The 26,738-nt window shown below is 45.0% G+C and overlaps 1 pseudogene; it reads right to left on the bottom strand.

The window, feature by feature from the left end:
• Positions 1–60: 60 nt before the first annotated feature.
• LOC133380939 (C-type lectin domain family 2 member D-like) lies at positions 61–25,936 on the bottom strand (annotated as a pseudogene).
• Positions 25,937–26,738: the final 802 nt, after the last annotated feature.

Raw genomic sequence — 26,738 nt, 5'->3', positions numbered from 1 at the left:
AATGCATTGGATAATAGAATTTTAGAAAATTATTTGGAAGAAAAACATGGTAATAGCCCACTGATCTTAGAAAGTTATTTCAAAGAAAGTGAATAATGGTAATATCCTAATGTAAACAAAACTTGAATCCCAACAACAAAATTCCTACATATACTGAAATTAAGACATACTTCAAACATAAACCTAACTGCTATATATACATATAAACACATCTAACATCTCTTTACCTAATGCTCAAATTAAATGAATGATAGGTCTAAATGGTATCTGTTTTTCATAATAAACGGTTAATAAATATTAACCTAGACTTAACTGGAGGGTAAGTTAGGTGGCTTGCCCTCATGAATGTGCTGATCTTGTTAATGTGCTGTGTTGCTGTTGAGTTTTTAAAGTAATGGTTGGTCGAATTGTTATATTTTTATTGTAACATGCTCTGGGATTTATTTTTGAAATGAAGACTGGGCTCCATGTTTCTCTAATGAACAAAGAACAAGTGGCCGAAAGACAATTGCCCAGTGTTATTCTCTGAAAATGGCCCTGGAGATAGGATTGGAACCACTGTAAAACAGTACCTCCAATACCCATCTCACCAAGTTGGCCCAGAAGGATACCATGGTCAATGGTCTCAACAGTCACTGAGAGATCAAGTAAGAATAACACGGTCACACTCCCCTTGTCCTTCTCCCGATAAAGGTCATCCATCAGGGTGACCAAGGCCGATTCAGTCTACATTAGAACATGTAAAAATCTAAGAGCCCTGCTGGATCAGGCCACAAGGTCCACCTAGTACAGCATCCCATTCTCACGGTGGCCAACCAAATGCAAGCAGGACCTGAGCACAACAGTGCTCTTCCAACATATGATTCCCAGCAACCGGTTCTAAAAGGCATACTGCCTCCAACTGTGCAGGCAGAACATAGCCATCGTGAACCTGTGCAATTCCCTTTTAAAGCTATCCAAGCTGGCCATCGCTACATCTTGCGGGAGCAAATTCCATAGCTCAGCTGTGCGCAATGTGAAGAACTACACCTGCTTTTGTCCATCCTGGATCTGAACTCTTAAAAGGACCTAGCTAGCCAGTGAGGAGGGAGGATTCTACTCCTGGGATCTCCTGCCAGTCACCAGCTACTAGCTGGCATACAGCTGAATATAAGAACATAAGAAGAGGCTTGCTGGATCAGACTAAAGGCCTATGTGGTCATTCTCTGCTAGCAGGGAAACAAACCAGCCACACAGCCATCCTTTCAGAGGGCCAATTACTTAAGAACCAGTAATGAGAGAGGGTTCCTCCACTGGAGTTACTTCTTAGGAGCCTCCTCCACGGAGTGGCTCAGCTGCTATCAGCTGAGAAACAGCTAAACCCTACAGCCAAACTTCTAAAGGAATAATTCACTGAACAGCCAGTGACGAGGGGGAATTCCACCTGTGAGGCTCCTTCCTAGGATTCCCCCCCCCCCGGAGCGTTCAGTGCAGTGGCGACATGGAACCGGCCTCCCAGCAGCAGAAAGCCTACCTGTCACTTGGCAGGGCAGGGGCGGGGCAAGCGCACCAATAGAACCAATCTAGTGCTTCTGCCAGTGCACGGAGCCATCGTACAAGTGGCAGCGACATCACTTCCAGGAGGCCAGCTCCGCAGCCCTGCCACACTGGCCACTACCAATTCCCCCATACGGAGAAAGACAGCAGCTACCTGTTCAAAACAACTGAACCATAATGCTATGCAATAGATGGAATAGTTACTGCACATCCAGTGATGACGGAGGGTTCCATCTTTGGGCTTACCTTCTACAGTCCCCCTGCACTGGATCCTCTGCAGTGAGAGCCAGCAGCTACTAGTGTGAAAACAGTTACACCAAACACCTGAACTCGTAAAAGGAAAAATTACTAAGTAGTCAGTGAGAGGTGGGTTCCACCTCTGGACCTACCTCTGAGGTTCCGCCTCCACAGAGAGACGCTTTACTGTATGAGCCGTACAGTCAAATTTCTAAAGGGATTTATAATTACACGCCAACGAAGAGAAAGGTTTCTTTCCATTCCTTCGATCCCCCTCTACGGAGAAAGCAAGCAGCTGAATCAAGCAGTCCAGTCTTCTAAAAGGGTCATTAGTAAACAGCAGCCATCGGAATTAACTAGCCAAAAGGCTAAAGAAATGGCTTTGAACTGATTGGAAAACAAGTCAACTTTAAATTTTATAATAGAAATCCGGCTTTCCCTGACAGCCACTCTGGGACTCTGTAAGGCACAATGCCAGTTTAATGAAGCCCGAGAACTTCTTGTTTTAGAGTTAACAAATAGTGTCTTCCTATTAGATATGGCCTCTTAAGAACTACACGGTCTAGTGTTCCTTAGCTCATGATGGCAATTTCTGTGCATTTACAGAAGTCAGGAGTGCAGCCAGGTGGCGGCAGGTGAGGGAACAAGCACAAACAAGGAAAGACATTGATCCCAGTAAGAGGAGCAACTACTTCTGCTGCTAAATTTACAGGCCCCAGAAGATTTGGGTGTAAATAAACTATTCTTAATTTACAAGTTTATAAGCCTATCAGAGATTTATGCCAGTGGGATTATGTGATTTAGAAAAAAATCAAGAGTTCTGGACATTTTTAGAGTAATGCTAAGTTTCCTAAACTAACAATCATAATTTCATATTAAAGTACATGCACCTCAGTATTGCTTTATTTTGTCACCTGACTGCGAGTATCTTCCTGTCTGGTTATTCTGGTATCCCTACGAGATGTATTGACTTTTACAGGGTACTTCACATGAAGAGGGCAAGAAGGATCTAACACAGATATTGGTAAATGGTTATTCTGAAAACTGTGATAGATAGAACACTACTCAAGGTAAAACAGGGCGAGTGCTGAATAAACTGATGTGCTTCAGTGGGCTTATGAAAAAGAAATTCCTTGACGGCATTTGAAAAATTAAACACAATACTGTTAAGCATTTCACCATGTTTCATACTTTTTCATGAATCAGCTTACATTTTAACTAGTAAGGGTCCCTCTAGACATTCTTTTTGTGCATTCATGATGATCTGTGCTCATGCTGCCGTTGGGGCAATCACGCACAATTCCTCTTTCAATACTACTTGTGCCTGCAAATGTTTTGGGGCAGTCAGGCTGCTTCACTTCCAATCAGTGCATGTCCTGTAACTTCCTGCTGAAATCCCATAATTTTTCATATCACAAATGTCCTGCTTTTGTTTTGTTGTCCTGCTTTTGTTGTGCTGCAGCCCCTCGAGACAGCAATAATGTGGTAGCAGCGTTGGTAAAGCATTATAGAACAAACCCACCATTTATGCCCTATTATTGTGTCAAGGGCCACATCTACATTTCACACTATACATTTATTCCACTATTATTCCGCTTTAAACAATCATGGCTTCCCCCAAAGAATCCTGGGAAGTGTAGTCTGTGAAAGGTGCTGAGAGGAGATTCCTATTCCTCTCACAGGGCTACAATTCCCAGAGTTTTCTAGGAAGAGGGACCGATTGTTAAATCACTCAGGGAACTGTAGCTCTGTGGGGGGAATAGGGATCTCCTTAACTTTCAGCGCCCTTTACAAACTACACTTCCCAGGATTCTTTGGGGGGAAACCATGACTGCTTAAAGTGATGTAATAATGGAATAAATGTATGGTGTGAATGTAACCAAGAACATGTTCAGAATATACCTGCAATCAAACACAGGTCTGGAGGGGCCCTACACCCTTTTTAACTTAAATATTAAACTTAAACTTAAATATTAACTTAAACAACTCAACTAGCTTAAAAAGTAATTTAGCTCAAGTTAATTTAAAGGCTACTTTTAACTTTAACGAGTTCAATTACGTTTTCCCATGACTGCTAAACAGTGAACGAGAGGGAATGGTTCCACCTTTGGGGCAACCTTCAAGGATCATTCCTGCACTGGATATCCCTCCACTGAGAAAGCTGTAGAAAAGCCATTTGCATGGCATTCATACGAACAAGGGATTATTTTGCTGGCAGAAGGACTGTAATTTCCCAGTCAGCTTCATCTGGCAATGTTACATTCTTGGCAACAATGGGTGATATCCCAATTATGTTCTACTCAGAGTAGACCTATTGCAATTTATGGACCCATCTGCGATGTTCATTAATTTCAACGTCTACTCTGTGACTAAGATTGGATGCAACCCACTCTTTCCAAATTGAGGCACTTATTTAAGACACAATTGGACTCTGTTAAGGAAATTGGTAACCCTTATGCAGCATCTGGTGAATGAATCTTTTGCTGGAAGACTCTGAGTCATTTTCAAGCTGTGTATTTGCTGCATATCCAGTTTCGGTTAGGTTCACACCATGTCGAGCTGGCTTCTTTGTCATTTAGGTAAGCGCACGGGCCATCAGCTCCAATTTTAAACCTGCAATAAGGATACAATAGAGATGGGGTCTGTGTTCATTATTATTCATTTAGAAACTGTCTTAATCGCTTCTTAGTAAAACAAACAAACAAACATCAAAATAAATACATGCAATATGTTAACAATCCTGTTCCAAAATTTAACCGTGACCAAGTTAGGATTATCCTTCTGGGAAGGCCTCATGGAATAAAAATGTCTTCAATAGGCGCTGACAACCCAAAACAGTCAGCGCCTGTCCGATATCCAACTGGGAGGGAGTTTAGTGACGCTTGGACTGCTGTGCTCAATGTCCTGCTCTGAGTCACCACAGAACAGACCTCAGGGCCTGAGCACTTCAAGAAGCATCTCCCCTGATGATAATAATGGATTGTCTCCAAAGTAGTGCTATGGAATGTGTCCTGTCAGCATAAGGATTTCTGGTTGTGTGACAGTTACGGGACTTGCCCCTCTCCCCCGAAATCTGTTTTATGGGTTCCCTCAGTCCTCTGGAGTTGATAAGGGGTGTGTGTGTATGGGATGCAGAGAGGGAAGGGAAAGTCCTGCTGCGCAATCAGAAATCCTTGAGCTGATGGGACGCATCAGTTGGAGGCAGCCCAATATCAGTATTTATTAATTAATTACCACTTAATGCCAAAATAGTCTTCTAAGCAGTTTATAAAAAGCAGTTATGCAAATTTTAAAATGGAAACATTCATAAGTAAAATACTCAATAAAACAATACAGCAATTAAGGCAGACTGTTGAAAATGCCAGATTGGGGGATCAAAGCAAACAGCCTCTTGTCAGGGCCAATCAGATGCGGTGCCAGGAGGGCCACTTGGCCTGGCCTCAAGCTCAAACATCCATTCATTTTTTGGCATTTGGTAAGTTATGCAACTTGTTCCATGCACATTGGACCACAACGTGACACATTCTTAGCTTAGAGCTTCAAACTGAAGCAAATGAGACATGATTTGGTAAAAGACATACGTTTTTGTTAACTAATACAGACTTCAGAAATTATTTGTATTAATATTATACCTCTAATATGACAGAGTTAAAATATTAATAAAATAATTTCTGATGGCCCATGATTAGACCATGATGAAAGTGTTTTTTCAGATCAGATGATTATATAAACAAATCACTTACTTTTTTTGGGTATATCTTATTTTATTTTCGTGTCATCACTTTTTATTTTAAGTCTAGGGGCCTCAAAAGCTGACCATGGCCCAGAGTTTCCAATGTAATGAAGGCATCCAGATTTTTAGCCCCTGACCAACGGGTGCTCAACAGAGTTGGACAAATCTGTCAAGCTGTCCAAAGCTACCCCCTCCCTCATATTGGTACACCCAATGAATGTAAAGAGTACATTCAGGGACACCAGTTGGGGTTAGAACTAAACCTGTTCTCTGCTCTTGATAACCACAGCCACAAAGAATCCAGCCTGCTTTTTAATCTGCTGCTTAATCCTGCACCATGAACACGTGGTTTGCCTCTATTTTGGGTCCCCACAAGAACACCTTGGCTCAAAAGTGTTCTCTGTCTAGAAATGTTAGCCAGAACTGCTAACAAATTAAGACAAGATGCATTTTGCAGGACCCATCAACACCATCTTATTATTGTTACTATTATTTAAATTTGTTTGCCGCTTTTCCATATAAAGATGCTCAAAGCAGCTCCCAACAGAACAAAGATGGCAAATTGGATTTCAGATCTGTAGAGAGACACATAACCCAAGCAAATGTGGTTAATTATCTTATACCATGTTCTGTTTCCTGATCATGCTAGAGTGAGACAGGACACTGGGAATTAAAAACATAAAAATATAAGAAGAGCCTGCTGGATCAGGCCAGTGGCCCATCTAGTCCAGCATCCTGTTCTCACAGTGGCCAACCAGGTGCCTGGGGGAAGCCCGCAAGCAGGACCTGAGTGCAAGAACACTCTCCCCTCCTGAGGCTTCTGGCAACTGGTTTTCAGAAGCATGCTGCCTCTGACTAGGGTGGCAGAGCACAGCCATCATGGCTAGTAGCCATTGATAGCCCTGTCCTCCATGAATTTGTCTAATCTTCTTTTAAAGCCATCCAAGCTGGTGGCCATTACTGCATCTTGTGGGAGCAAATTCCATAGTTTAACTATGCGCTGAGTAAAGAAGTACTTCCTTTTGTCTGTCCTGAATCTTCCAACATTCAGCTTCTTTGAATGTCCACGAGTTCTAGTATTATGAGAGAGGGAGAAAAACTTTTCTCTATCCACTTTCTCAATGCCATGCATAATTTTATACACTTCTATCATGTCTCCTCTGACCCGCCTTTTCTCTAAACTAAAAAGCCCCAAATGCTGCAACCTTTCCTCGTAAGGGAGTCGCTCCATCCCCTTGATCATTCTGGTTGCCCTCTTCTGAACCTTTTCCAACTCTATAATATCCTTTTTGAGATGAGGCGACCAGAACTGTACACAGTATTCCAAATGCGGCCGCACCATAGATTTATACAACAGCATTATGATATTGGCTGTTTTATTTTCAATACCTTTCCTAATTATCCCTAGCATGGAATTTGCCTTTTTCACAGCTGCCGCACACTGGGTCATATAAAATTGTGTATAAAATTGGTCTTTGTTGTTAAAGGAATTAGAAACTTAAACCTCAGTCACATCTGGATAAGTTAGTTCTTCAGATGGAAAACTTCCTCAGGGAGAGCAATCCAACCCCCCTTCCCGATCCACCATGCTGGAGGGGGCTTGGATAAAGCAGAGCTGTCCCTCCTCCAAGCTCTGCCTGGATCCCTGGCATTTGCTGATGCCCCAGTGTGGCTATCCCAATGGTGAGTGTGGAAATGCTTCCCTGGTGGGATCCCTGCCAGTGGTAGCCAGTAGACGCTCTTGAAACATGAGCATTTCAGGGAGAGGGTGGTGGAGATGGGTGGACACAAGAGCCACTGGATCCTGACTGAGCCAGGCCTGCTGCTGTTGTGTGTTGGCAATGGGCCTGCTCTGTGCCTCTTTGCTGCACCAGTGTGGGTGCTGGTCTAGCAAAGATACTGTTGTTCCCCCTCCCCAACATCCCTTTCTGCCCTGGCCGACGCGACTGGCAGAGCTGTGGATGCATTAGCGATGCTACTCCATTAAGCTGCACTGCTGCCATCCAGGGGGCTGGATTGTCTAGGTTGACCTGGTAAACTTCTACAAGAAACTACTGAGAGAGGTGGTGTAGAGATTTGGAAAGCTCTACCTTTCTCCGAGAGCCAATGTGGTGTAGTGGTTAAGGTGTTGGACTACGACCTGGGAGACCAGGGTTCAAATCCCCACATAGCCATGAACCTCACTGGGTGACCTTGGGCCAGTCACCACCTCTCAGCCTCATGAAAACCCTATTCATAGGGTCACCATAAATTGGAATCGACTTGAAGGCAGTACATTTACATTTACCTTTCTCCTTGAGGGGGCTGCGGAGGGTCTGGATCGATAGCTGAGGGTTGTAATGGACTGTGTGTGGCTCAGTGATAGGGCTCAGCCAGTTCTGAATGGGGTTGTATTCTCCTTGGAGGGAGCCAGTTGGCTCCATGGGGTACTTCTGGATCCAGCCCCTGCTACCAGATTCTCAAGTGGTAGCAATGGCTAAGAGTGTTTTTGTCCAGCTTCAGCTGGTGTGCCTATTCAGTGGCGTCACTAGGGTTGGTGTCACCCGGTGCGGTAACTCATGGTGTCACCCCCATGGACCTCCTCCCATACCAGACCATACAGAATCCTTAGTAATGTTTTTTGTACTAATGTTACTCGTAAATCGTAATTCCCGTATATCACTGAATGTAATAGCAATAGTAGTGACATAAACAACTAGCAAAATTAAAACCACACCTTTAAATTACAATATCATACACACAGCCTAAATGTATTTACATTTACACATGCTGCCTAATTGTTTTAAAAATAGGACTTTTCTTTTTAATGGAGCAATTTTTAAATGAAATCTCTAAGCACACATCTGCCTCAAGACCTCCTGAACCTCCTACTGGGTCAAATGAAGGAATACTTTACCAGTTGTTGAAGCTTGAGCCATTTGCCCATTTCCAGGGCTGTCCTCCCTCCCTCCAGAGGCCAATCCAATGATCAGTCGGGCGCTTATAGCGCAGCAGAAAATCCTGGAATTTTAAATAACAACTCAGTACTAACTAGAGCCAAGCTGAGATTTCTCAGAGGGCATTCTTCTGAGAAACGAGAACCTCAGAAATCCCACCCACCCATCCCAGAAAACGGACACTTCGCAGAAATTTCTCCAAATGTACCAACACATCTGTAAGTATTGCCACAGAAGTTTATAAAAACAGTAATATAAAAGCCAACACCAAAGACAGCCATTTTGACGTCAAGGTTTTATTTTATTGTAATGGCATCTGCAATTTCCTGCCCCTGATAATGTTGGGTCCAGATCATTGGAGGATGCAACATGTTGGCCAGACTTCTAATACAGTTGTTTCTAATGCTACTTGCAGTGGCAATAAAAATAGGAATTGGGGGGTGGGGGGAAGAGAGAAGCTGAATTCCTGCCATTGCTAATGGTGAGCCCCATCCCTGAAAAACTGATGCAGAATTTCTCCTCCCCTTAGAGAAATCTGGTGAAATGGTCCCCCAATTACTCTGACCACCACAAGAATGCAAAACATAGAGAGGCCATTTATGCACAGCTCTGGTACTCGCCAGCCGCGATGGAGGAACATGGAGCACTGTTTAGCAGAAAGGCAGGATGCAAACTAAAAGCAGCAAACAAATATGCAGTGTGCATCTGCCATGATGTGGTGGACCAGATTATCCACTAAAAGACACTTCTGAACACTCATCCAGTGGAGTCTCATAGAAAATCCATTACAGTAGTCTTGTTTGAATCTACAAAGGCAGAACTTATTTTCTAAAATATATTTTTATATTACTTTCTTTTACAAAAAGAAAAAATGCCAAATTATCAAACGAAACAATATTCAGTAAAAATCAATAAGCATGAATAAAATATCATTACAGTAACCAAGAAACATCAAAGAACTAATGGTCATTGAATGCCTGGGCAAACAGGTGCGTCTTCAGTTGTCAGTGGAAACACCCCACGGGTGATGCCCGCCTGATCTCAACAGGGACAATATTCCACATGGTAGGCACCACAACAGAGAAGGCCCTCCTCCTCATCCCTACCAGATGGACCTCTGTAGATACAAGTAAAAAGCAGAATTCCCTGCCACCCAGCACTGAGGGTGGGTGGAAATGCTGTATTTTACTCTCCAAGACCAGGCAAAGAACATAAGAAGATCCTACTGGATCAAACCAGTGGCCCATCTAGTACAGCATCCTATTCTCATAGTGGCCAACCAGATGCCTCTGGGATGCCCCCAAAACAGGACCAAAGTGCAGCAGCACTGTCCCCAGCTGGGATTCCAGAAACTTGTATACAGAGGCATACCGCCTCTGCCAGTGGAGGTAAAATGTAGCCAATGATAGCCTTAACCTCCGTAAATCTGTCTAATCTAATCCTCTTTTAAAGCCACCCAAGTTGGTGACCATCACTACATCTTGTAGGAAAAAGAGGGCTTATCTCCACTCCTTTTGTTGTGATGCTTAGTGCTAAAATGGGAGATCAAAGAGTCCTCTGCCTGCTCTTTAATTTCAGAAGAGCAGGCAGGGGGTTTATCTCTGATCTTATAGTGTTTAGAAGGCAAGATTGGCTTACCTCTGATCTCTATAAAATGATATGGGACAACTGGCAGGTTGGCGGAGTTTACTGGGATGGGCCTGGTGGACTGGATTGAGACTCAAGAAAAAGAGGAGAGGTTCCCAATGGCTGATGGATCCAGATGGTTTCCTGATGGCTCTTGGGGATTTTCCTGTCACCACGGCAGGTGATTCTGTCGAAGCCCTGGTTGACCTCTGGAATGGGGAAATGACCAGGGCAGTGGACATGATTGCTCCTGAGCATCCCCTCTTAAGGAGTGGAGCCAAACCAGCTCCCTGGTTTATCAGGGAGCTGGCGGCGATGAAACGAATAAGACAGGGACTTGAGCGACGTTGGCGAAAGACTCGGTATGAGTCTGACCAAACACGGGCTAGAGCCTATCTGAAGGCCTACTGTGTGGCAGTGCAGGCTAAGAAGAAACTTTTCTTTTCTGCCACCATTGCATCTGCTGGGAGCCGTCCAGCGGAGCTGTTTCGAGTGGTCAGGGGTCTTTTAAACTCTGGCCCTCAGGAGGGTAACATAGACCACTCAACAGCCCGCTGTCAAGAATTTGCACGGCACTTTGCAGATAAAGTCGCTCAGATTCGCTCCGACTTGGACACTAAAATTGATACAGTCTCAGGGGATGTAACTTTGGCTCCTGCTTGTCCAATAATAATGGATTCCTTTCAATTTGTACAGCCTGAGGATGTGGACAAGATCCTTGGAGAGGTGAGAGCCACCACGTCTTCTGGATCCTTGCCCTTCCTGGCTCATTAAAAGTGCCAGAGGGGGACTGGCCGAGTGGGTGAGGGGAGTAGTCAATGCCTCTTTACAACAAGGCAGAATTCCATCATGCCTAAAAGAGGCAGTTGTACGGCCTTTGTTGAAAAAGCCCTCCCTGGATCCCTCCATAATGGGAAATTATCGGCCAGTCTCCAATATTCCATTTTTGGGCAAGGTAATAGAGCGTGTGGTGGCCACCCAGCTCCAGAGATTCTTGGATGAAACGGATTATCTGGATCCATTTCAGTCTGGTTTCAGGCCTGGTTACAGGACAGAGACAGCTTTGGTCGCCTTGGTGGATGACCTTCGCAGAGAGCTGGACAGGGGAGTGTGTCCCTGTTAGTTCTACTGGACCTCTCAGCAGCTTTCGATACCATCGACCATGGTATCCTTCTGGACCACCTTGCTGGGATGGGACTTGGGGGCACCGTGTTACGATGGCTCCATTCCTTTCTGGAGGGACAAACTCAGAAGGTGGTGCTGGGGAACTCCTGTTCGACTCCTTGGCCATTGACCTATGGGGTCCCTCAGGGTTCAGTTTTGTCCCCCATGTTGTTTAACATCTATATGAAACCGCTGGGAGAGGTTGTCCGAGAGTTTGGGGTTCGGTGCCATCAGTATACAGATGACACCCAACTCTATTTCTCCTTTCCACCTAAAGCCAAGGAAGCTGTCCTGGTCCTGAACCAGTGCCTGGCATCAGTGATGGACTGGATGAGGGCGAACAAATTGAAACTAAATCCAGACAAGACAGAGGTGCTCCTGGTCAGTCGAAGGGCAGATCAGGGAATAGGGATTCAGCCTGTGCTGGATGGGGTTACACTCCCCCTGAAGACACAGGTTCGCAGTTTGGGTGTGCTCCTGGACTCAGCTCTGAACTTGGAGGCCCAGGTCTTGGCTGTGGCCAGGAGTGCCTTTGCCCATTTAAGACTAGTGCACCAGCTGCGCCCATTCCTGGAAATGCCTGATTTGACTATGGTGATGCATGCCTTAGTTACATCCCGTTTAGACTACTGTAACGCGCTCTACGTGGGGCTGCCTTTGAAGACTGTTCAGAAACTTAAACTGGTACAAAGAGCTGCAGCCAGAGTATTAACAGGGAACATACAACTCCATTGTTACAACAGCTCCACTGGCTGCCAGTTTGTTTCCGGTCACAATTCAAAGTGCTGGTTTTGACCTTTAAAGCCCTATACGGCCCAGGTCCAGGCTATTTGTCAGACCGTATCTCCCTATACAAGCCTGCCCAGGCCCTGAGACCTTCAGGAGAGGCCCTTCTCTCAGTCCCAACACCCTCACAAGTGCGATTGGTGGGGACGCAAGATAGGGCCTTTTCGGTGGCTGCTCCTAGGTTCTGGAACTCCCTTCCTAGGGAGGCACGAATGGCCCCCTCCTTGCCATCCTTCCGTCGGCAAGTAAAGACTTTTTTATTCCGACAGGCCTTTGGGATAGAAGGTGTTTAGAACTGGGCTTTACAAGGCTTGTTTTATTGTTTTACATTATTATCTGTATTATTTTAAATTGTTTTTAGATTTTTAAGTGCCTTTTACGGTTTTAAGGTTGTGCATAGTTTAATTGCATTTTAATTGTATGTTTTTCTATGTTTTTAACTACATGTAGTTTTATTTGTAAGCCACCCTGAGTTCCAGTTTGGAAAAAGGGCGGGGTAAAAAATGAAGTTTCATTCAGTTTCATTCATCATAAAACACAAAACAAAATGGCCAGAACCAATAACATAGGATGTGTGTACAAGCCACAAATTATTTATAAATGCAATACCCTCAAACTGCTCGTAAGTACAAAAAAGGCAAAACACCGATAGATGTGAACCAAACAATGTGTAAATGCCTAACAGGTAAATGAAAAGTGAAACAGGACTCCAAAGTATATCAATAATGAGCTCTCCAAGATTGCCAACTCATTTTGCGCTTTCTCAAATATTGGAGGACGTTAAGTACAGGAAATATATCAATGGCAGCTATCAATACTTCAATGCCTCCATTTCATTTTAATGCAGAGGATATTCTGCTATACTCCCTGGTGGAGTCAATCAAATCAATGTAGGTAGCTGCAGTAAGTTAGTTAATCCCTCCAATTGCTATAATGCACTGGTCAAAGTAACACCTGGCTCAGTCAGGATGAATGTTTGAAAGCAGCTTTCAAGGTCTTGCCCAGCAGCCACAAAATGCTATCTATGGGCTCATCTACATGGGAGCATTTCTTCATAGGAAATACATTTCTTTTACCTTCGCTTTTCATGTGCATCATCTTCAGTTCCTGCTCACTGTTAGCTGCTAATCGCTTTTTCCCATTCACACAAACATTCCTCTGGGGAGGATTAGTCTTACTTTTTCCTTGTGGCCCTGCCCTCTAATTATACATTTCCACTCCTTCTGGTTGCTAGGTGACCAAGCATGCTCAGCCTGTTCTACCAGCTACAGTAGGTTCCTTTAAAAAAAAACCCGGAAGTGCAAATATCTGTGTTTTTCCCTGTTAGAATACTGCTGAAATACAAATCTTTGTTGAGCAGTGTTACACTTTTGCGTACAAGTCAGGGGGAAAAGAAAATAAAGGCACTGTTTGCAACAACATAAAAAAGGCCAGCAGAATGGAGGAGAGCAGCTGGAAGTTGCTTGTCAGCCTACAGGAAATAAAATGAACAAATGGAGGAGGAGGGAGTGGGTATGGAGAGGGGAAGCACTGAAACACCAACCTAAAAGGATCAGAACAAAGCATCTGCAAGCACTAGAGAAAGGGAGTGAAGACTTTTTTTCTTCCCTTTTCATATTATCAGTGGGTTGGGTTAGTATGGATTTACAGGGGGAAAACTGCATGATAGCTTCTGTTTGCCAGTAACGTCATGTGAACCATACAAGTTTAAAGGAGATGCAAGTAGCACCAAACATACAGTAAACCACCCTGTAGATGAGCCCTGTGTATAAATCGAGTCCTTAGGACAGACTGAAAGGTTCCCTCACCATTTCCTGTTGAGTATCAATAGCAGCTAGGGAAGCACCGTATGAAGAACAATACTCTGACTGAAGGCCCAGGTTGCTTCGGCATCAGAGAAGTAGTAGCACCTTCTTTCATACCAAACCCAGCCTTGAGGGCATGAAAGGACACACGATGGGCGTGAATTTCCAAACATCACACCTAAAAGAAAGTAGCTTAAGCATAACTAAAACAACAAACTAACAACAAGCATAGCGTTGTATCCGATGCTTGTCCTAAGAGTAGACCCACTGAAATGAATGACCATGACTAAGTTTCATTCATTTCAATGAGTCTACTCTGAGTAGGATCTAGCTGGAGACCACGCTAAGATATCTGCCCCTTTGGAAATGGTTAAGTGTAGCTGCTATTCAATTTGAGTAACCTTACTTGACTAAGGCTGCAATCCAATACATGCCTACTCAGATGTAAGCTCCACTGGGTTCACTGGGACCTTCTCCCAGGTAAGTGTGTATTGGATTGCTGCCTAAGGCTGCAATCCTATACCAACTTACCTGAAAGTAAATCCCATTGACCTCTATGGGATTTTGCTGTGGAGTAGACATGTAAGGCACTGTCATTGTTTGAATAGATGGAATTTGCAGAACTTTGTATAGGAATGAAAACAATAGGTTGGCAGAAAGATTTACTTTGCTTACAGCCGCTATTTCCTTAAAAATAACAGGAAAACAAAGCTTTATCATTTAGCTGCATATCTGCAACCACAATGTCAAACAAACTAGTTTGCTGATTTTTTCACAGATTTCCTCCTGTGTGGGAGGTACAACTGACCATGGTCAGCTGGACCACCTCTATCTATATGCTTTTGGACGCTCTCAAAGAACTCTGACAGGTTAGTGAGACAGGTCTTAAGCCAGAAGCACTGCTGTGGGGAGGGAATTCCACAACTTAGGGGCTGTCTCAGAGAATGCCCTATCCCAGGCCACCACCACCCCAAACTTCTGAGGACCAAGAGGACCCCCTCTGCCAAATTTAACACCCGAGAGAGAGTCTGAATAGAATGCATGATAATAACAACAACAACACATGATAGCCATTGCCACAGCCACCTCCTGAAGCTCTCATGGAAACTAAGGCTGCAATCAGGCTTACCTGGGAGTAATTCTCACTGAACTCAGTGGGATCTACTTCTGAGCAGATACACACAGGATAGATTCTTTTAGCCCAGCCTTCCTCAGCCTGGTGCCTTCCTTATATTACTGGACAACTCCCATCTTCCCTGAGAATTTGCAATGCTGGCTAGGGCTGATGAGAACTGGAGTCCAGCAACATCGGGAGGTTGGGGTAAAAGACTATTTTAGCCAGATTGAGGGAGCAAGGAGCTACCTGGAAAAGATTCCTAACATATTCCAAGTGTGACCATTAAAACAACAGTGCTAGATCTTCCAAATCAAAATACTGTTTAGCTATAGGTTCACTGCAGCATTTCACTGGAAGAAGGACACGCAATCCCACTACAGTTTGTTCCCTGACAATAGGGGACCTTGAACACTGGGAGTTCCAACGTTAAAAGCAACAGACTGAGCTCGGCATCTAATAGTGTAGATGTACTGGTGGATGAGGCTATGGGGAACGAAAGAGAAATGGCCACAAAGTAGACCACAAGATAGGTTTTTAATACATATATGCCTCAAAACGCTAATTCAAGGTCAGGCATTTGGGGGGGTTAGCTGGGAGAGGAGTCAGCTAGCTCAAGAATGCCTCCATGTTTGTACTACCTCAGCAAACAAATTCAGAAATGTGCATTTGCCAACATGACACTGTTTTGCTTTGGCTATTTTTTTTTATTTGGGTGTACAGGCAAAGAATGACCACAAGATGGCAGTGAAAGCAAATGGATAAGAAAAGGGCTGACAACTCACCTAAGACAACTAAGGCAAAAAAGAGGAGACAAAATAAAAACAAGAAGAGATACACAGTCGATGCTCCAAAAGTATATGTCTTCTTTCTCTTCTTCTCCATCATCGGTTTATGTTCATCACCTAAAAGTGAGATATGTAAACACATGCTAAATGTATGCTCTTACAATCAATAGTTATGTTTTAGTCAGGTTTGTGAGTATTCGGCACTAAAATGAAGCAAAACATTTTTTAAAAAACCAAGATTTTGCATCAAGATGACTAAAAATACATACAACTCTGAAGCTTGTATAAATTAAACACACTAAATGTATTAGTGTATTTTAAAATGTGTATTTTTTCTGCTTTTTCTAGACATAGGAAGGGGAAACAAACTTTGCAGACACTAAAGCTTCTTCCCCTGGCCACTAAAACTTTCAACCATTCCTTTTGCTTCCAAGAATGATTGGGCACTGAAGTATAACTTTGGAATTATATGGACTAGAAACTTGCTTTTAAAAACAAAACAAAAAAGAACAAAAACTGGGATGCTCAAGAAGTTGGATCCTGTACCCCAATACCACAAATTGTGGTCCCACAGTCATTGTTTTGACTGTAGTCATTGATAATTTCTGATAAATAGAAACAGTGATAGGCTTCTGGACTATTAATCATCATGAAGGCTACAAGTGCTTTTTCGCTCATAGTTCATTTTTCGCTTCACAGTTCATTTAAGAGCAAAACCTCCAAGCAAGTTAAAATAGCCCACATTCCTATCCAGCCATGTTTTAATAGATTAACTTAACTTTCCCAGTTATCAGCATATTTCTGAAAAGTTTAGCATAGTTTGATGGAATTTTTTATAAAGCCCTCAGATGAACAAAGCTTAGCCAATGGATTCCCCCCCACCCCGGTGTAATTATTATTTTTTCACTGCTTTGCACCCATTATGTGTCACAAGAGGCCCAGGTTCTCAGGGGACACTCTCTTGCATCACTGAGGGTGAACACACTCACTGTTCTGCCAGTTCCAGTGAATCTCTACCTCTCTCGCCTGAAAACAGGGATATGACGTTAGTCAAATCCTACCCTTTTTTACTGCAAAACCTGGTGGGAGCCGCTTGAGTGCAGTTTTATTATTATTCACCTTCAAAGAGATTTCGCAACTGATCGGCAGATCAACCCATTCCCCCTCCAGGCGTGGCCAATGGAAACACTTTGCTCTCGTGACTAATGGATTTACAGCCCGAGATGCTGCTTCCATCCCTGTGCTGAGTCCTGACTCAATGAAAGGTGGATTCCTTATGCCAGAAACAACAGATATTAAGAGACTTCAAAGGAATTTAAGAGATATTTCATTGCACATGGTGTACACACATTTTTTTGGTCCCACTGGTCCAGTTCATCTATCATGGTGCAGCATCATTAACAGTTTACCATGCACATGCCTGAGAGGGCTGTTTGTCTCCTTCCTGATCATGCGGTGGTGGTGGCTATGATGGTGGGAAACAACACACAATCCCTAGCTTAGTGTTACATCCAAATCAGGGACCCTGGTTTGTTTCACTCCCCTCAAAAACAGGGTCTGCAGCCAAGGCTTGTTCTTGGCTTACTGGTTGTGATGTGCTGGAGTGAAACAAACCACAATTCCTGGTTTGCATGTAACAGTAAGCGAGGGTTTGTGGTCGGAAGACTGAAGTGGCTGCAATTCACTCCTGCACAATAAGCCATGGTTTAAGGCTGACTGTGATGTTCAAATATGGCCATCATCACCTATGGCCATAGAGGCTCTGCAGGATTATGAAAAATACAAAACCTGCTTACCAAAGGCAGAATGAGATGACTGAACATTCCACAAACAGCAATTCCCTTTCAGGTCTCTAAAAACCCCAATAATAATTTGTCTCCCGCCTCAGTCTTAATACTCTTTATTTGCCAGAATGAATTAGCTTACCAGGAGATTCTTCTTGCATCTCTGAGCAGTCATCAACTGCAGGTATACTTTGCTCTGGACTCTGTTTTACAGGGTTCATATCAATAGTAACATGTTGCACCATTTTTGGCTCAATGTCAGCAGGATCCTCACAGTGTACCAGTGGTTCCCAAATGTTTTTTTCTCCCACAGAGCACTTGAAAATTGCTGAGTCTTGGCTGACCACCTATTTATCTTTCTGCCTATTGCAGCAATTGTAATTCCATAGAGCTCAAACTGTAACACAGTAAAATAAGAGAAATAACAGAAGCAATAAAAACACAATGAAAAATCAATATGAATGGTCAATACAATGGATGTGCCATCTCCCAGCTTCAACCACAATCCAGACACGCTGCAAACCACTGGTGGTCCACAGACCCTGCAGTATACCATCTTTCCTTCCTTAAGCGATGTCTGCGATCCTTCAGAACGGCAATAGAGAACTTTGTGTATAATAAAAACCTCTACAGTAGGGCCCCGCTTACTGGTGCTTCGCATTCTGGCGTTCCGCTAATGTGGTGGCTTTCAATTAGGGGAAATTCCCCATTTTAGAGCCGATTTTGCGCTTTTGCGGCATTTTGCAGCATTTTCTCACAACGTGCCCCATTATACTCAATGGGTTCCGCTTTATGGCGATTTCCGCTTTACGGCAGCAGTCTGGAACGGAACCTGCCGTATAAGCGGGACCCGTCTGTACTTGCTTCCATGCTATTCTTCCCCAGAGAAATAAGGGTAGATACACGCTCGCTGTTCTGCTGGTTCCAGTGAATCTCCACCTCCCTGTTCTGAAAATGGGGGCACGTGGAGCAAGTCGAACCCAGTTCTTTTTAGTGTAAAACCTTGGTGGGAGCCGCTTGAGTGCCTTTAAAAAAAACAGCTTCAAAGACATTTCAGAAGTGATCGGCAGATCAACCCTCCAGGTGTGGCTAATGGAAAGGCTTTGCTCTGGCAACTAGTGTGTTAACTGCCTAAGAGGAAGATATCAGCATGATTGGGGGAACTTGAGGTGTGCAGAAGTACCTGAAGGGGCAACCCCACCACACACACAAAAAACTCAATGAGGACTGAGCATGCTCAGTAGCCATGGAACAAAAGGGAGGCCTCTTTCAGCCTAATGGCTGCATTCCCTTCTGGAGGGCCACAGTTGGCCCCTGGGCCCTGGATCAGTCAGTTGGAAAAGGAAACCAGGAAAGGGATGCACATGGGCCATTCCTGACCATTTGCAATGCTCACTGGGGCTGATGGGAGTTGTAGTTCAGCAACATCCGGGGACCCAAACGTTGGAAAAGGCTGGGTTAGAGTGTTGGACTTGGACCTGGGAGACCAGGGTTCAAATCTCCACTCAGCCAAAAAGATCACTGTGACCTTGGACCGGTCACTCTCTCTCAGTCTAACCCAGTGGTTCTCAAACTTTTTTGGTTTGCGGCGCACTGTAAAACATATAAAAATTTTCTGGCGCACTTCGTGTACAAAATTAAAAATATATTAATATATTTTAAACTATGAATAAAAATAAACTATAGAAAACTATTACTTACCCTATACAAATGGGTTTCTTCTCATTTTTAAAATACACTTTCATAATATTTGAGGCACACCTAGCCACCTCTTAGGGCGCACCAGCGTGCCTGGGCACACCGTTTGAAAATCACTGGTCTAACCTATCTCACAGGGTTGTTGGAGAATAAAACGATGAGAGGGAGAACCTCGTACACCACCTTGAGCTCTTTGGAGAAAAGGTGTATAAATATATTATTATTGTTGTAGTTGTTAACAATTATGCCAGAACTTCACCCATGCAAAGCCACATTCCAAATACCTACTAGACACACAGTATTAATAGTGCAGATAGTTTAATTACTTCTTGACACACACAACAGTCCAACTGTGCCCCCCAATAACCCTCACGGGTGGCCCTGTAAAACTCAAGCACCACCCTCAGTATCCACCTGATGCACCCGTTATTTCTTCACAGAACACCCCCGTTCCCCCACACACTTAGCAGCTCCAAGGAAAGGCGTCCTTATATAATAATCCCTATTCAGCACCCCATTACACAGCTCACAGATGCTCCAAGAGTAGATATCTCAAACACCAGGGAGGTGACAGTTAACACTGTGACATCCTTCCCCTGGCACCACCTGTGACGCTCTCACTCGTGGCTACCAGCAGTCAGGATAGTCGTGTTTATTTTTACCTCTCTCCACTCTAGCACAGAACTCATAAGATCCCCTTGCTAGGCCACACTACCCAACACTCTGTGTATCCAGTATAGCCTCTAGACCAGTGGTTCCCAACCTTTATGAGCATGGGACCCCCTTTATAAGCTGAAATTTTTTTGTGACCCACTCCCCCCAGGGAGGCAGGCTGGCTGCCAGGAAGGAAGGGGGAAAGCAGCCTTTCTTTGCAGGCTTGCTTCTTTTTGGTTCACAAAAAGCCCTCTCCTCTCATTCTAAGTAAGGGCGCTGCCAGTAGCGGCAGTGCAAGGAGACAGGAATCGGTGATAGCAATCCCCTCTTCTTCCTGGTAGCCCCACCCTCAGCCTCCTTTGGCATCTGCCATGTATTTTATAGGCAGATGCCTGCCCTTAGCGCGCCTGAAAGATGCTTTGGCGCTTCAGCAAAAGGCCTCCCCTCTCGTTTAGAGCAAGGGGGAGGTGTCATCTGCAGCAGCAGTGGAAAGCAGACAGTGTAGAAGGAGTGAAGACTTTTTTAAAAAATTAATAAATAATTCATTTCTTTACTGTTCACAGCCCCCTCTGGATTACTTCACAGCCCCCTGGGGGTCCTGGCCCCCAGGTTGGGAACCACTGCTCTAGACTGTGCCTTACTCTTTTCCTGGCTATTTTGATACCTTGTGTCTGTGTGTTTAGGTAATTCCCAACCCCGCTGAAGCCTCTTGCCTATGAAGCTCACAGCTCTGGGTTGCTCTGTGGTACTGAATGCTGATACAATATCTCCTCCTTTACCGCTGCCACCATTAGATACAATTTCTTCTTCAGCCTTGGTTACCCTGCCTTCCCCCCCGGTCTGTACACTCCAGATAAGGAATCAGGCTTTGAGTAAACCAAGAAAATATTTATTGCTAACACTAGGAATAACAAGATTACTTATATATTTCGTTGACAAGCGTATGGTTTCATATATGATTCTCTTATGTTCTTACTTCTTAATATTTGCCTCAGAACTCCTAATCCAATCTCTCTACAACAACCTTCAACACCCACCACCCTCAACATCCACCACCTTCAACATCCACATCCACCAAACACCACCCAGACTCAACTGTCATCCTCTCATTTATACCTTCAGCCATTCAAGCACACAGCCAATCATCATCCAACATTCTACAGCCCATGTACTCCCCCTTCTCACTCACTCCACTTACCATATTTCCTATAATAAACCTGCACTTACCATATATACATTATATTCACATACAGGAACATCACAAACACACCCACGAGGCAAGCATGCAGCAGATAGGACCCATCATCACACAGTGAAACAAGTCATGTATGACTGTGTGATGTGAGCAGTCAAAGAGATGCCCTCAAGATGTTGTAGGAGTCAACAAAATGTTGTTGCTAAGCCAGGGAGACATGTACTGTCTAATTTGGGTATTATTTTGCATGGGGAAAATGTGATTTTAGTTTTTAAACTTTTTTTAAAAATGCCATGTGGAGGCCCTGGCTTAGAAACTGCACCCTACAGTTGCTGGTTAGCAGTAGGGCTGATACAGAGTTGAATTTCCAATCAAAGAATCTCACACGAAATACCTATCCAGCGGCAGCAATCTACTGCAAACTGCTCCTCCGAATCCAACAACCTGCTTAAAATTGCCTGCTCAGCCCATATCTAGTGCTCAGTTGCACACAGAGGCCTTGCGCTCCATTGGCCTGTGGGCAGATACACGGAGCTTTATAATGTTTTAAGACAAACTTGTATTTGTCACATGTAGTAAGACAAGAGTTACGAGTCCTCCTCTGACGGTTGTGAAAGGAGTGCAGAGGGGCAGGGGTGGCCTCACAAGCCCCCTCAACCTATTCAAATGATTGCCACTGGAGCTCCTTTCAGCTCAGTGTGAGACAGTCTGAGAGGAGCTCATATGGGCAAGGACATGGGAGGCAGGGCTTGCATGCACAGCCCCACCCCCTCCACACACTTTTCACCTGTGCACTTTCGGCCAAACCCCTGAAGGGGACTTTAACGTCATTTCTTGTAATTGCTGCTTTCTTTGCCGGGGACGAAGGGGGGGGGGACAGGACAGACTCCTCTTCTGCTCTGTCATGAAAATGAAAATGGACTGCCTTCAAGTCGATCCCAACTTAGGGTTTTCGTGGTAAGCGGTATTCAGAGGGGGGTTACCATTGCCTTCCTCTGAGGCTGAGAGGCAGTGACTGGCCCAAGGTCACCCAGTGAGCTTCATGGCTGTGTGGAGATTCGAACCCTGCTCTCCCAGGTCACAGTCCAACACTAACCATCATAATGACTCTAAAATCCTGGATTTCTCCATTGTTTTTTAGGGGCTGCTGTCTTTTCCGCCCCAGAATCTGAAAGGGAGGCTGCGAGACTCAGGCTGCAAAGGGATGGTTGAGATCTGATTTTCCTGTGTGCAGATTTGGGGGGCCCACACTCAAAACACAAGCCCCCCCTTTTCAGTCACCACTTTCATTATCCGCGGTTTGCCTTCCACACCAGCGGACAGAGCTTGATGGTATACATCCAGGCTGCATTTTGCTGTCGCTCCCCCTCAATGCTCCCCCTCCGCTACCTTTTTCTGCTCTGGGTACGCATGCAGGTGTTTCTGTACCTGTGCCTATATACACCTTTATATATATCCAGAAAATCCATCAGAGCAATTGCCACAAGCTGTAAAGTGGAGCCCTTCACTTCAGAACAAACACAACTAGAATCAGGGGCTGTTAATAGAAAATAGTAAACATGCCGAAACCTTCCCTTTCCAACTCGGTTTGCCTCCAGCAAATCAGTGACCTCCGCCTGAAAACGCCTACGGCCCCATCATGCCCTCCCAGTGGCATCACTAGGGTTGGTGTCACCCGGTGTGGTACCTCATGGTCTCATCCCCATGGACCTCCTCCTGTACCAGACCATACAGAATCCTTAGTAATGTTTTTTCTACTAATGTTACTCGTAAATTGTAATTCCCGTATATCATTGAATGTAATAGCACATGCACACACACACAGAGCCAGCTGTGGGATCGTCACACAAACAACCTAGAACATTTTTTCCCTTTCACAAGGACATGCAAAAGATTGAACCCAGGACCTTCTGCATGCAAAGCACATGCTCAGCCTACCACTGAGATATAGGGTAGAAAAGCACTCACTGTTCTGCTGGCCTGGGGATAATTCTGAGGGCCAGTGGGAACCACAGATGTGATGGGAGGCAGGGAGAAGTGAGTGGGCAAAGAGTGCAGGTGCAATGCCGAGGTGCCGTCTCAGAAAAACTGACGCCAGTCCTAGTGGGTAAGCCCCATTCAACAGGGTGGGATTTACTTCTGAGTAAACATGCACAGGATTGCAAGGTGGGGCGGAGCAGCAAATCCCCCCTCCCTCAACCCCAGCTTAGCCCTTCCCTACTTTAAAGTTGACAATGAGGACACTGAACTTGTCAAGGATTATCAATACCTTGGCACAGTCATTAACCAAAATGGAGACAATAGTCAAGAAATTAGGCTAGGACTGGGGAGGGCAGCTATTGGAGAACTCACATGCAAATATGTATCACTGAACACTAAAGTCAGGATCATTCAGACCATGGTATTCCCCATCTCTATGTATGGATATGAAAGTTGAACAGTGAAAAAAGCGGATAAGAGAAAAATCAACTCATTTGAAATGTGGTGTTGGAGGAGAACTTTGAGCATACCATGGACTGTGAAAAAGACAAATAATTGGGTGTTAGAACAAATTAAACTAGAACTATCACTAGAAGCTAAAACAATGAAACTGAGGTTATCATACTTTGGACACATAATGAGAAGATATGATTCACTAGAAAAGACAATAATGCTGGGAAAAACAGAAGAGAGTAGAAAAAGAGGAAGAACAAACAAGAGATGGATTGATTCCATAAAGGAAGCCGCAGACCTGAACTTACAAGATCCGAACAGGACGGTTTACAACAGATGTTACTGGAGGTTGCTTATTCATAGGGTTGCCATAAGTCATAATCGACTTGAAGGCACATAACAACAAAAACCTTGAAACGCAGGAAGCTGCTTTAGACTGAGGATCATTGGTTCATCTTGTTCAGTATTGCCTGCCCTGATTGGCAGCAGCTGTCCAAGATTTCAGTCTTTCCCAGAAATGTTGGTGATCGAACCTGGGCCCTTCTGCATCCAAGGAGGTGCTTTTCTAATGAGCTTCATTTCGTTCCCCAAATGGTGAGCACCCATTCAAAAGAGCCACCACCTGTCCACTGCTGTGTATCCAGGGGGTGGAAGGTGGTGAGCAGCCTCGATATCAAAGCAGGGGCAGAGAAAGGGCGGGCCTTGGCCTTGTTGGAGGCAGGTGTTCGTGGGGGCCATTACTGGCCCTGGGCTCACAGCCCCCCAGAAATCTGGTGCCAGCCCTAGACCAACCCCTCTCATAACATCAGAGGAGCCTGGCTGCTGGGTCAGGTCAAGAGCCCAGCATCGTGCCCTCAGTGGCCAACCAGAGGCCCACTGGGAAGCCTGAAAGCAGGCCTCGAGGGCAACAGCAACACTCACCCCCAAATGACATTCCCAGCAACTGGTATTCAGAGACATTTCCTGCCTCCGACAGCGGAGGGAGCAACACAGCCATCGTGGTCAGCAGCCATTGAGCCTCTAGAAACGTCTGCAACCCGCTTTGAAAGCCATCCAAGTTGGCGGGCATAGAATCATAGAACAGTAGAGTTGGAAGGGGTCTATAAGGCCATCAAGTCCAACCCTTTTTGGCATCCCAAAGGGCAGCCGCTGTTCCCACCCGCCCCATGCAAGGCGGCTTACTCTGCACCAGGACAGCCCCCCCCCCAAAAATCTGGAGGTTGCAAGAAAACCAGGCAATGGAAGCAATGGATTGGAGTTGATTGCATGGAGAAGCCCTCAGGTTCTTAAAAGGGGTGGAACCTGGGAGTTTATTCCCCCCCTCCTCCATCCCCACTTTCCCCACCTTCTTTGCAAAGGAAACTGACCAGGCCGAAACAGGGAGGTGCAAGGACCAGAGAGTCAGAAAAGCGGTGGAAGACATGCAGCCTTCTGGTCCTTATTCGGAGGCTGGAACTGGTTTCATTGCCGTCATACCTCTTTCATCCCCCTCCTTGTGTTTCTTTGGACTGGCACCCTTCCGCATTGCTGCTCTCGTTTGGGAACCGGAAGTGTTTCGGAGTCTGACCACCCTACCCCTTTGGCCCATTAACCATTAGAGTTCCATTGACCTTTTCCTCCACCGGAGGAGCCGCTCGCTCTCACATTCATCACTCAATTTGAGAGTAAATCTAGCTCAAGGGAGTGCGAAGGAGCCAGCCTGTGAGGCGGCAGGGCGGGAACTGAGGGAAGAGGACAGTCGCAGCGCTCGCTCCTGATCTCTCTCTCTCTCCTCCTTGGCCGCACCTGCCGCTTCCCGGCAGCGGTGCCCAGGGCGGGGGGCAGCTCATGGTGTCACCTGGTGTGGCCCGCACCCGCCGCACTGCCCTAGTGACCCCCTGGGCTATGCTCGTCTCAGCTGACCGATGGGGTCTGGGCTAGAGTCTCGTCCTCCTTGGAAGATCTCCTCGGGCCTCCTTCTCGGGAAGGGACCCAAGCTAGGAGCGATCGGAGAAAGGGAACTACTAATAAGCTGCCGGGTCCTCGGCGGGAGGGCGAGGCACACGGAAACTTTCAGCCAAAGCCTGAGCGCCGGATTGATTGATTTACTAGCAATCACTGCCGGAGGCTTTTTCTAGGACGGAGAGGGGGATTCAATGGTCCCAACGTCTATTCGGCACTGGAGTGGATCTGTGGTGGTCCGACCCAACAGATCCTCTATTGAAAGGAAGCCGTTTCGCGGGAAAGGAATCTAACCTGTCTGACTGCTCATAAGCTCACCTTGTCTCCCCATGCATCGAGAACGGCAGTAAACAACTCCAGTTTGCTCGGTGAGAATATCAAGGGAAGAAACCCGCTTAGATCTACCTGTTACGTCTCCCTGATCGCAAATTCTCCTTCAACCTACGCAGCCAGCCGCGACGTTTTAATGCCTCCGGTCTTGATGCTCAGATCCGTTCTTCTTTGCCCCGCCTTCTTCCTTACTTTTGTAACACTGGTGACGTGACGCCAACGCTACTATTAGTGGCAGTGAAATTCCAGATTTAACCAGGATTTCTTTCCAAATAGGCGTGTATACGATAAGACTGAAAACACAAAATACAATCCTATGCACTTTTATCTGGGAACAAGTTGTTGTTGTTGTTTTATCTGCCTTTCACCAGTAGGTCCCAGGGCAGGTCACATCAATATTAAATTATTAAAAACAGTTTAAACAATCACATCGAAATCAGTGGAACTTCGGAGCCATGATAAAGACTGGACTAATTGGTTTAATTGGCTTTAATTAACTGTTTTAAATGTGAAGCTTTAAGAAAGACTCTGTGACTCAAACCTATTTGGAAGCTGCACCTTCTAGGTACTGGAGAAGCTAGTATATTCCAAAAATCCTCAGAGGCACTTTAAAAAAATTATCCCATGGTTGAACTCAGGTCTACACTCTGCAGGATCCCCATGTTCAGCCTCATGCAACCACTGTTTTAGAAGTGCAGTACTCTTTATGTAAGGCATACAATCACAGCAGTTAAGGCTGCCTTATCTTTGCTTTTCTCTTTCCCAGTTTTACCAGTCATGGTTGATAGTTGGAACCTACCCTGGAGGACTGACTGCAAATCCAGGACATCTCCTTACTTTGTTCATCTTTACCTCTGTTCTGTGCCTCACAAGGAGTCTGCATGTTCCAATAGTGCTGGTGTCCAATAGTACTGAAATTTATATTATCAAAAATTGATGGTTTGCCTTTGTTTGTTGCCCCAGAGGTGTTTTGAAACC

Source organism: Rhineura floridana, chromosome 3 (assembly GCF_030035675.1).
Source record: "Rhineura floridana isolate rRhiFlo1 chromosome 3, rRhiFlo1.hap2, whole genome shotgun sequence".
NCBI classification, from domain to species: domain Eukaryota; kingdom Metazoa; phylum Chordata; class Lepidosauria; order Squamata; family Rhineuridae; genus Rhineura; species Rhineura floridana.
This window is presented reverse-complemented; position numbering and strand designations above follow the sequence as displayed.